Raw genomic sequence first — 10,146 nt, forward strand, 5'->3', positions numbered from 1 at the left:
TGTATGCATACATTTGAACATCGTATTTTTAAAAAGGTGGAAGGGCAGCATTTTGGAAGAAATTAGATAATTAAAAGAAAATCAAAAAGTACTTCAACAAAGTTATGGGTGTAGTATCAGGTTATGGAAACTATGTAAACAGCTAATTTGTATGTTTTCTAATCAAAGTGTACAGGTTAGAATTATGCAAAACAAACTCAAAGGTTATGGCTGCAAGGGCAATATGAGCCTACTTTAGGATAATTTTTGAGGGCTGTGTTGACAGAAAGGAAATATAAGCTGCATTGTTACTTTCATATCTTTGAACATGCAGCTTCCTAAGCTGAATTCATTTAGGATGGGAGTGACACTGCCCAAAACCAGAAAATCGCCATACTTGCATAATAGCATGCATATGGGCCTGGATGCTTAGACCATATAACAGCCAAGGAAGTTTGCTGTACTTTGTTTAAAAGGATTATTGTGAGGAAAGAAGTGGCTGGTCTTGACAGATAAAGAGGCAGGCAACTGCACAAGTGTGGCGAGGAGATTAGTTTTGTTTTCAGTGATTTGTTTTGAAAATGTCTGTGGATACACACTGCACTCAAGGCCTGGAAATCCTTATTTTTCGTGGCTGTTGAGATGATCGCAAAAGTTCTTGGTGTGAGCGATAACAACAGAGTTGGCTTGAGAAACAATATGAGGAGGGCCATGAGGTTATGTCAGATTTAACCCTCAAAACAGAACAGACATCAGAATACATCCAGTATCGGATTGCTTGGATGCCATCGCATAAACACCATTTTGTTTCTTTTTGTCACAATTTGAGAAAAAGACATTCTGCTCTGGTATTCCATGCACCGCACATGTCCATTCATTTTTGACGTCCAATCCATTCATTAAGAATGTGGACCACAAATTGTCTTTGATTCCATTCATATTTTCCACATTCATGTGCGCATCCGGCCGCACCGCATGCCCTTGCGCCATGTGAGAAAACACATCAGGTGCCTTTCTGCAACGGCTAAAAGCGTCCTCAAGATGTTTTGTATGAAATCTCACAGTCTTGATAGTGGATATAGCTTCATGGGTACATAACTCACAGTCAGTGTGAAGCACAGTGCAGCAGGCAAGTAGGAGGAGACCTGAAGGTTGGATGACGGCAAACCATTTGGTGAAACCCAACAACGTTGCGGGAGATCTGCTGCTCATTTAGAGCAACAAGGGATCCCTGGGTTGCCAGCAAGGTGCTGTTACAGACTTACTCATCTCAGCAAAGCAATGGTAATGCCAAACTATAACTCCCAACTGATAAGGCCACCTGCACTTCCAAATACACCACGGTGTAGGCTGCTGGGAGGTACTCGGCTACAACCATCTGTTCAAATGGCACAGTCTAAGAGATGAAGAGCCTCTCCAAGCCTACGCTGTCTGGATTGAAGTAAAGTAGCACGTCGCTGCCTGGGCGGGACAGAGACTGTCTGCAGTGCAGCAATGGACAAGGAGGACCCCAAGCATCTCCTCCAACAGGCTGCTCAGTGCTGGGCCATAAGTACAAGAAACACAAAGCCACAGACAAACTCATGACAGCCAAGACCTGATGAAGCACTCATAAGAATTTCCTAAAAGTAACCTTGTGATGTTGTCACCACCAGTCAGAAAACGAGACAGCTGACATACATACATGCACAGTACACACGCATGAAGCATCAAATGACACATATACATCCTACGCAAAGCTGACCCACCCTTCATGACAGTTTACATACAACTCTGCACACCACTGCAAGTTTAGACCGTATTCCTTCGCATGCAAGCATGTAGACGGTGCACACACAAAACACTTAAAACAGAATGCCAAACAAATACGATCATACATTTCTGTTTTGCAATACAAATGAAAATGTGTTAAAAAAAATGCACCCTGGATACAGCAACTCCCATTTCTGCATAGGGATTTCAAGTTGCTGCAGTCCAACAGAATTTATTGTGGGGTTCACTTGCAAATATACAGTGTGGTTGTGGGATCAAACAGGCACATTTGAATACTATCTGCTCGCTAGATGTTTATCCTGTAACTTCTGCCAAAATATAATCTCGAAAATTTTTTTTAAAGCATTGCAGAAAGCTGTTAAACCATCACATACAGCGAAAAATACATGCGGACCAGACAACTAACTTACCTGGCAAAGTGTCTCCAAGCAGGAGGCATCTAAGAGCACAAGCTGATTTGCCACAGAGGACAGCAGAAAATCACACAGTAATGTGCAAGGTACATTGAATTATAGACTTCCTGAGCTCTCCACCTGTATGCAGACGTCCCTATGACTTGCCCTTTCATTTATTAAGACACACTGTTCATAAGTGACGGCGGAAAAGCCACCAGGGTTAGAAAGGCGGTTAAATGTCAGTGAGATGCTGCGACCGCCACTGCGATGAGTTGCGAGCGCACTGTTTGGAGCATCCACTGCAGCACGGCAGAGTGGCGGTGCAGCAAGAGAGAGAGGAGAGGCAGACAACACACACACACACACACACACACACACACGCACACACACACACACTTGCAGTACACTGTCCACGTAAACTAGATTTCAAACCACTTAAAAGGTTTTATTCAACTGTAGTTTTTCTTAGGCCGGCTCATCATTTTTTTAGGATGTTGAAAAATATCTATATATTTTTTTTTAATCAGAGATGTAAATAAAGTTTTCCAGATCTTTTCTTTTTGACTGATTCGGAATCTGCCCTCGTTTTTTTTTGTTTGCCGCTGCTGGTTCTCCCAGCATGGCTGGAGCTAAACTGTGACTGGAATGTGGATTCTGGACTTCCAATACGAGGTCTTTTACCTGAACAGATGGAGAGTTATCTGAATGTGTTGAGGTGTTGTGAGACAGGGGACAGAAAAAGATCTAGAGCGAGATATCACTAATATATTAGATTAAATTAGATATGGCAACCAGCAGAGTAGTATTAATCAGAATGCACAGCCACCCGCCACAAATACAGTATATACAGGACATATGATTGTGTTTTACAACAATACTTAACCATATTTACAATTTCATATGTATCTGTGGGTGAAACAGCAAAGTTTGTGGTAAAAATGTGTGCAGGTGAATGAGATCTAGTCCCATCTTCCAAAATATCCCCATTATCTTCTTTATTGTAGTCCACATCCTCTTTCTGTAGCAACCTGTGTGCTACTTGCCTGACAAGGTTCAGTGTACAGCAGGAAAGTGTGGGTATATTGAAAGATACAGCTCACTCTCCTTCACTTGAATGGAGCCATTGACTTGACGTATGACATATGTTGTATTACACACACTTTCTATTTACATTTATGTTGATATTCCTAAATGTTTTATACCCCAATACATTGTCTTCTTTTTTTGGTCTGTATTTATATGCAGTTATGAAATCGTTCATATATATTATAAACCGTTTAGGTTTTCTGATCTCACCTGCACAGTCTCTTACTATTCTAGTGGTTGTATGCTATTATATTAAAAAATAAAATTTGAATAAAGAGGTGTGCAGGGTCTGCAGTCAACTGTGTCACGCTCGCGTAAAACCAGGAAATGGGAGTGTGCAGTGAAGTTCCACCGCATCGCTCCTGAAAGAAACGCGTCCATCTGTCGGTCAATTAGATGACAGTGATGTCACGGCCCTCTTCGGTCTGCGTTCTTGTGCCAAGTTGGAAGAGGTTCTGAGGAATGGTGCCATTGTCACAGCCTGGCCTCGAAAAACAACCACGCAGGGCTGTTTCGAGGGAGAACCGGGACAGTGGTACAATATATAACCATACATTTTCATAAGTAGAAGTCAACAATTTCGAATTGTGTATTCGGGAGCATTTTTGAGCAACTGACTGAGGACAGCCTGACTCGCTCTAACAAGGAAGCAGGCTTTGACTTGTAGGCCATTGGTCCAAACAGGAGTCAAGGTCGCTTGCCAGCGCTGCTTGTCAGAGCTGCTTGTCAGAGCTGCTTACTGGCAGCCCGAATCCTTCAGTGATTAACAATGGCAGACACGATGCAGCAGCTGTCAATCTAGATCTATAATGACGGCCAACAGAGACGGCCAGCCGGCCAGGCTCCAAACATCCCCTTGTTCAACCAGGTAGAAGGGAGATTTATGGCAAGACTATGGCAAAAAATACATTCCTCCTTCAGTGGGGACATGCATAATACTGATGCCGTTTCCTGTCATTGTTGTGGTTGAAAAAAAAAAAAAATAATAATAAGACTCCGTATGCAGTGGGTGAAAACTCGATAGAATTTGCAATCCGCACCTGAAAAATATTTAAATAAATACATAAAATTAAACATGAAACAATAGCACATTCTTAATGTTGATTAGTAGGTATATAAAATAATGTAACTATTTATTTTATGATCAGCCCTCGTTTTTTTTTTTTTTTTTTTTTTTTCTCTAGCACATCCAGTCTTCATAATTGCTGACAACCAGTTCAGGGTTTCTACCACACCTTCCGTTTGAAGACAGCTGGGATAGGCTCCAACATGCCTGCGACCCTAATGAGGATAAACGGGTATGTATGTATATATATTCTTTCATATATATAGTAAACCAAAAAAATGCATGTTTGTTGATCCATTAGCATTGTATGCCCAAACAGCAAATTCTTCATACTATATACATGATGTACATACAATATTAATTTTGGTATTAGTATACAGTGTAACATCATTTTCAATTCACTTATCTTCTTTCAATATATGAATATCCAAAAAAAAAACGTTTAGCCTACCCTATACACCCCCCACACTCCTGCGTTTCCTCTCCTCTCATTACTTTTTGTGTTGTCTGCTAAAATGATGGGCACATATGCCTTAGTGGTGACGAGGCGTGTCTGTTTATTTTCATGGGGCTTGATTCAACATTGGAGAAATGGATGCCAGTAAAAGTTTATCCCCGCGAGGTGGAAACTGTTAGAATCACTCAGGTCAAAATTGTTCACTGAGTGATACATGTCATCTATTCGCAGTGAACAAATCGAGAATCACATTGTTAATTTCCTCCCCCACCTGATGGCTGACTGCGTCACCGGTTATTCGCCGAAGATTCATGTGCAAGTGACAAAATACAATAGTTCCACCCCTGGCCGCCAACCTTATGGCAGAGTGAGCTCAACTGAACTAGGAATAGAAAAAAATCAGTTCACGACCTGATCCAATTAAGAACATTTAACTCCTCTGCCATCAGGAGGGGGAGAAAAAAAACTATCAATCTACCTATCGAGTTAAAGTCTATAAAAAGGGCTATACTGTACTCACCTTACATTCATTGAAATTCAAAATTAATTTTGGCCACTAGAATTTGTGATGTTATTTTGGTAACTACTCACCCCTTGCGATTACAAGTGAGAACAGCAATGTATCCACCTTATTCCTGAGGGCTCTGATGTAGAAACAATTATGTGCACGACTTCCTGTAAGACACCAGGAGTAGCAAGGAGCCATTTGTTACAGCGGCTTTCATTTCAGGGAGCAGTTTATTTGAATGTTTGTTTTTCCTTTATAAACAATCAAGTCCCTATAACACTGAAAAACATCTTGGGAATGTGTTGGTGGTAACCAGAAGTTGAATCTGTGACTGTAATCGCAATGTTCTGAACTTGCCTGTTCTAGTGATAATTCTTCTCATTTCCAGCGCCTACCCAGGGATGAGAAACACAGAATTAGTCTCTGGATTTTAATTTGAAAAAGACTACCTTAGCGTTCTGTACTTCTTTTATTTTATGGACATCAATCACGACACAACAGGCGGATTGAACTTTGTGGTTGTGTTACAACAAACCACCAGAGAAGATTCACCAGGTGCCACATACTTGATTGAGAGCAGTGTCATAAGAACATCAGGTATGATTTTTATGTACATGAGGGACACGGCACTTAAGTATGACTCAGGCATGTCCACCTGTGGGCCTGGAGGGCCATCACCCTGCCTGTTTTCCATCTCTCCTGGCTGCAACACACCTGCTTCAGATGATCAGCTCATCAGCCAGCACAGAAGCAGCATTAGAACGATCCTGATTATTTGAATCAGTTGTGTTGCTCCCGGTAGAGCTGGAAATCAGGCAAGAAAGCAGCCCTTGGAGGACCAAGTTTGGACACCCCTGGTATTACTCAACCTCTGAAATTCTTACAATGATCGGCACAAAATTTGCGAATTTGATGTACAGTTTTTGTCATTAACCGACATTAAGATGTAGTGAGTGCCTGTGGACAGGAAGACATTATGCTCATGAAATCCACAATACGGTATTGAGGCGATCATTCTAATAGTTGCAGCAGTTGAAGGCACATAAGTAGAATGTTCATATACATTTTGGTGAAGATTGATCGCAGGTATATGACATCGAGTGATGTCAAGTTTTTATACATTAAGTGTTAGACTGTCCTGGTCATTTGTTTAGTTATGGGTTTGGCTAGGTCCTACATCTGCTTTAAGCTAAATCACACTAGATTAATAAAACGTGACTGACTGTGTAGGTACAGATACGACTCAGAGCTTTTCGGATTGCATATTGCCTCACCGTTTGTCGCTGGCCATATTTTCTTTTCTTTTATGTCATCCCCAAACCCCGGCTACATTAGCAGGGAGCAGGCTTGAAATGTTTTCCCCAAAGTAACTGATAGAAAATGTACTCGTGCAAACAGTTACCATGAAAACGAAACGCCGGTTCCCGTTCATACCGGAAGTCACACACATAATTTCCCTCTAAAGCTCATGGGGTGAAAGAATAAGGTGGATACCGACCACTAAATCAAGAGCCGTTGCCCTTTGGATTCAGCTTCTTCCTTACCATGAAAGACAGATGTGTGGTCTGCATCACTGCAGCTGTTGATATCCCATTCCTTTTCACGAATGAACAAGACCCCACGTCTATGAAACTTATACATTTGGGGGTATTTCAGCCTTTTTCTGGCTGGGGACTATGGTCTCAGAATTGATGGTGCTTCACATTCAGCTGCAAATTGTGCCAGTGAGAGTTGTACAGCCTGATGGAGCCAGTGGAATCTAATAATAAGAATAATAACCTCATCTACAAAAGGCTGCTATGCAATACGGAGGCCACCAAATTACCCTGAAATGTTGTCCATACAGGTTATGAACGAAGTCAGTGACAACGAACAACCTTGGTGGAGTCCAACCATCACAGAAAACAAATCTGACTTCCTGACTCTGGAAAATAATGCAAATCAAATTCTAAAAACCAATGTAGAGGGACTGAACAACTTCTATTCAGAATAGGGAATTCACGTTATAATCCCCCACTCACTGAGAGAAACGTTCAAACATCTGTAAACCCACAAGACAAACGTAGGCTTGGTTTGGCGAACTTCCCCTTCACCCTCCAGGACTATGCTGAGGGTGTAAAGCTGATTCATTTTTCCACAGTCAGGACTAAAACCCTATTGAATTTGAGGTTTGACTTCTGGACAACCGTCATTGTGTTGTATTGCACCACTGATCAACACCCAGTGAAAATGTCTGGCTGCCCACCCTGATTGAGTTGCCTTCCTACTTCAACATTTGAATGAAAGGATAGGATTTAGCGTAAACAAAACGGTAACTGCCTAATAATAACCGGTCAGAGTTGTCTTGGTGCAATAGCATGGATTTTTTTTCCCCACATTTTTGAGAGCCCATTGTACCAATATAACATCATTTAAATGTCACAGTAAAGCACTAACGTTGTTTCTACAATTTGTTGTATTCAGACAGCAAATGGCACCCAGCATACAGTAGCTGCAAAAACAGTGTGACGCTATCATGTGAGTAAATTCGACAATCTTTGAAGAGTGATCACATCACCTTGTTAATGCCTAACACCTTGTTAAATTAAGCGAAATATTAAGTGTTTGAATAGTGTCTGCGTGTGTGTGTGTGTGTGTGTGTGTGTGTGTGTGTGTGTGTATCTAACATCTGCTAACAAGTGTTGGGTGTTAATTGATCAGCATCAAGCCTATTATCTTTGTGTAATGTAACTGTAGTTCCAACAGAAAAAGAAATACAAATGTCATTAGTTTATGTTAAATAAAAGTCAATATAGACAGAGCATATTGGACGCAGCAAAGATGTGCTGTGCCACATAATAATCAGCCTCCTGATGTATGGGCTTTGTCCTTGCAATGGGGATGGTCAGTGAAAGAAATACTCGACACTCAATTTAATCATTCGCCAGCCAGCCTTATCAGTGCTCCTGTTTGACTTTGGCCAAATTACATGCAAAGGTGACATTCTTCAACCTGCATTGGGATGCTTGACTGATGTGCTTCACACTGGGCAGCTTGCCACCTTGTACAAATAAACATCACAAACACTAAAATTCCCCTAATCAATCATTTCTGAAAATTATGCATGCATATTTTTTAAGGATCGGATCTTAGAGCAGGGCTGAGCAATTAATTTGCAAAGCGGCCACCTGACAAACTGGAACGCTTGCCAAGGCTAGATGCTAACCTCAACTTGGTATTTCGAAAAAGCACATTGTCTTATTGGCGGCACAGTGACTCACTGGTTGGCACATCTGCCTCACAGTAAAGAGGTCCAGTGTTCGAATCCGGGCACCAGCTTTCCTGTGTGGAGTTTGCATGTTTTCCCTGTGCCTGCGTGGGCTTTCTCCAGGTACTCTGGTCCCCTCCCACATTCCAAAAACTTGCAAGGTAGGTTAATTGATCAGTCTAAATTGTCCTTAGGAATGATTGTGAGCGCGAATGGTTGTTTGTCCGATGTGTGCCCTGCGATTACCTGGCAAACAGTTCAGGGTGCAACCCACCTACTGCCCAAAGACAGCTGGGATTGGCTCCAGCAAACCCGTGACTTTTGTAAGGCTAAGCAGTTCAGATAATGGATGGAAACTGGTGACCTGTCTCACCTTTGTACCTGAAATGCTTCATGTTGCTGTGCATATTGGTGAGCTAAACTGTCAAGCTAATCTGGCTATCTTAGCGTCACAGTTCACACAGATAGCTTTCCTGTGTCTCACAAATTAAGAAAAACATTTTCAGTTTTGACTCTCTTACCTTTAAGTTGCAAACCTTGCATGTTGCTATTGTAGTTTTCAATATGTCATCAAAAACATAATCCACATGTATTCATATATGGATTTTCTTCTATGACACTTTCTCAAACAAGCAGCCGCAGCCCTTGTCTCATCGTGCACAAGGCACATTATATACAAGCAAATGATTTTCAAATATATAAAGAATGACCTGTCAAGCAATGGACTTCAATTTAAAGTCAAGTCTCATGAATGCCAAGTCAAAGTCAAGTCAAGTCTTTCATCAAGCAAGTCACAGAAAAAAATAAAAATACAATAAAAATCAGTGACTCGTGTTGACTCGGGTCCAAGTCATATGACCCGAGTCCCCCACCTATGACTATAAGTGGAGCACCTGCAAAATGTCAAAGCAGTGAAAACAGCGGGACATTAAATGTATCGAAGAGGAAATATAAGTCTGACAGACAAATCTAATTGGGAGCTAACTGAATTCTCTGTCTGCATGCTGGGTATATCTGGCCCTGCTGGCTGCAGGGATAATGGTGCTCTTCGTTTATCTGCTCTCTCTCATCTCATCTGCGACTGCTTTGTTTGCTTCTTGTGTAAATGGGATGCGTTTGCGTAAGCAAAGAGCCCCTTTGCTAAACAGCGCCACCGTCGTTCATGGTGATGGGTTCACATATTCTAGGATAAAAAAAAAAAAAACTTGCTGCTTGCGAAACTATTCAAAGTTCCTCAGTCTATGGGAAAGGGAAAGCTGCCTATCTATACAATACAATACAATACATTCATATCCCTGCACCAGCTCGTACATGGGCTGGGTCAATGCAGTGCTTGATGAATTGTGGTAATTTTGGTCAAGGTCTGATGGGAGGGAGAGGGGTTAAAAAAAACAATGTGTTTCATATGCCAAGTTGTATTGTTTGCATTTAAGGGAAGCACAAGAAATGACTTAGGGAAAGTGTGATTACTTGGCTGAATTAAGCAGCACAACAGATATTCCCCAGGGGTATTAACACTGAACTGAGACAAATGTGTGAAATGAGGCTGCGCATGCATCAGTGGTGACTCAACAAGAGAGGCAAATAGGCCGCTAGAAACTAACACCAAATCAGAATTTTCAAATTTGATTCAGA

The 10,146-nt window shown here is 41.5% G+C and overlaps 1 protein-coding gene across 1 annotated transcript in view; it reads right to left on the bottom strand.

Moving 5' to 3' along the window:
• The window catches only part of dlgap2a (discs, large (Drosophila) homolog-associated protein 2a), a 110,193-nt gene extending 107,964 nt beyond the window's left edge, over positions 1-2,229 (bottom strand). The window contains exon 1 of the mRNA XM_019887201.1: positions 2,163-2,229. The gene's annotated coding sequence lies outside the window, so the exon portion shown is untranslated. The remainder of the gene's footprint in view (positions 1-2,162) is intronic.
• Between the last annotated feature and the right edge of the window lie 7,917 nt (positions 2,230-10,146).

Source organism: Hippocampus comes, unplaced genomic scaffold (assembly GCF_001891065.2).
Source record: "Hippocampus comes isolate QL1 unplaced genomic scaffold, H_comes_QL1_v1.1 scaffold176, whole genome shotgun sequence".
NCBI classification, from domain to species: domain Eukaryota; kingdom Metazoa; phylum Chordata; class Actinopteri; order Syngnathiformes; family Syngnathidae; genus Hippocampus; species Hippocampus comes.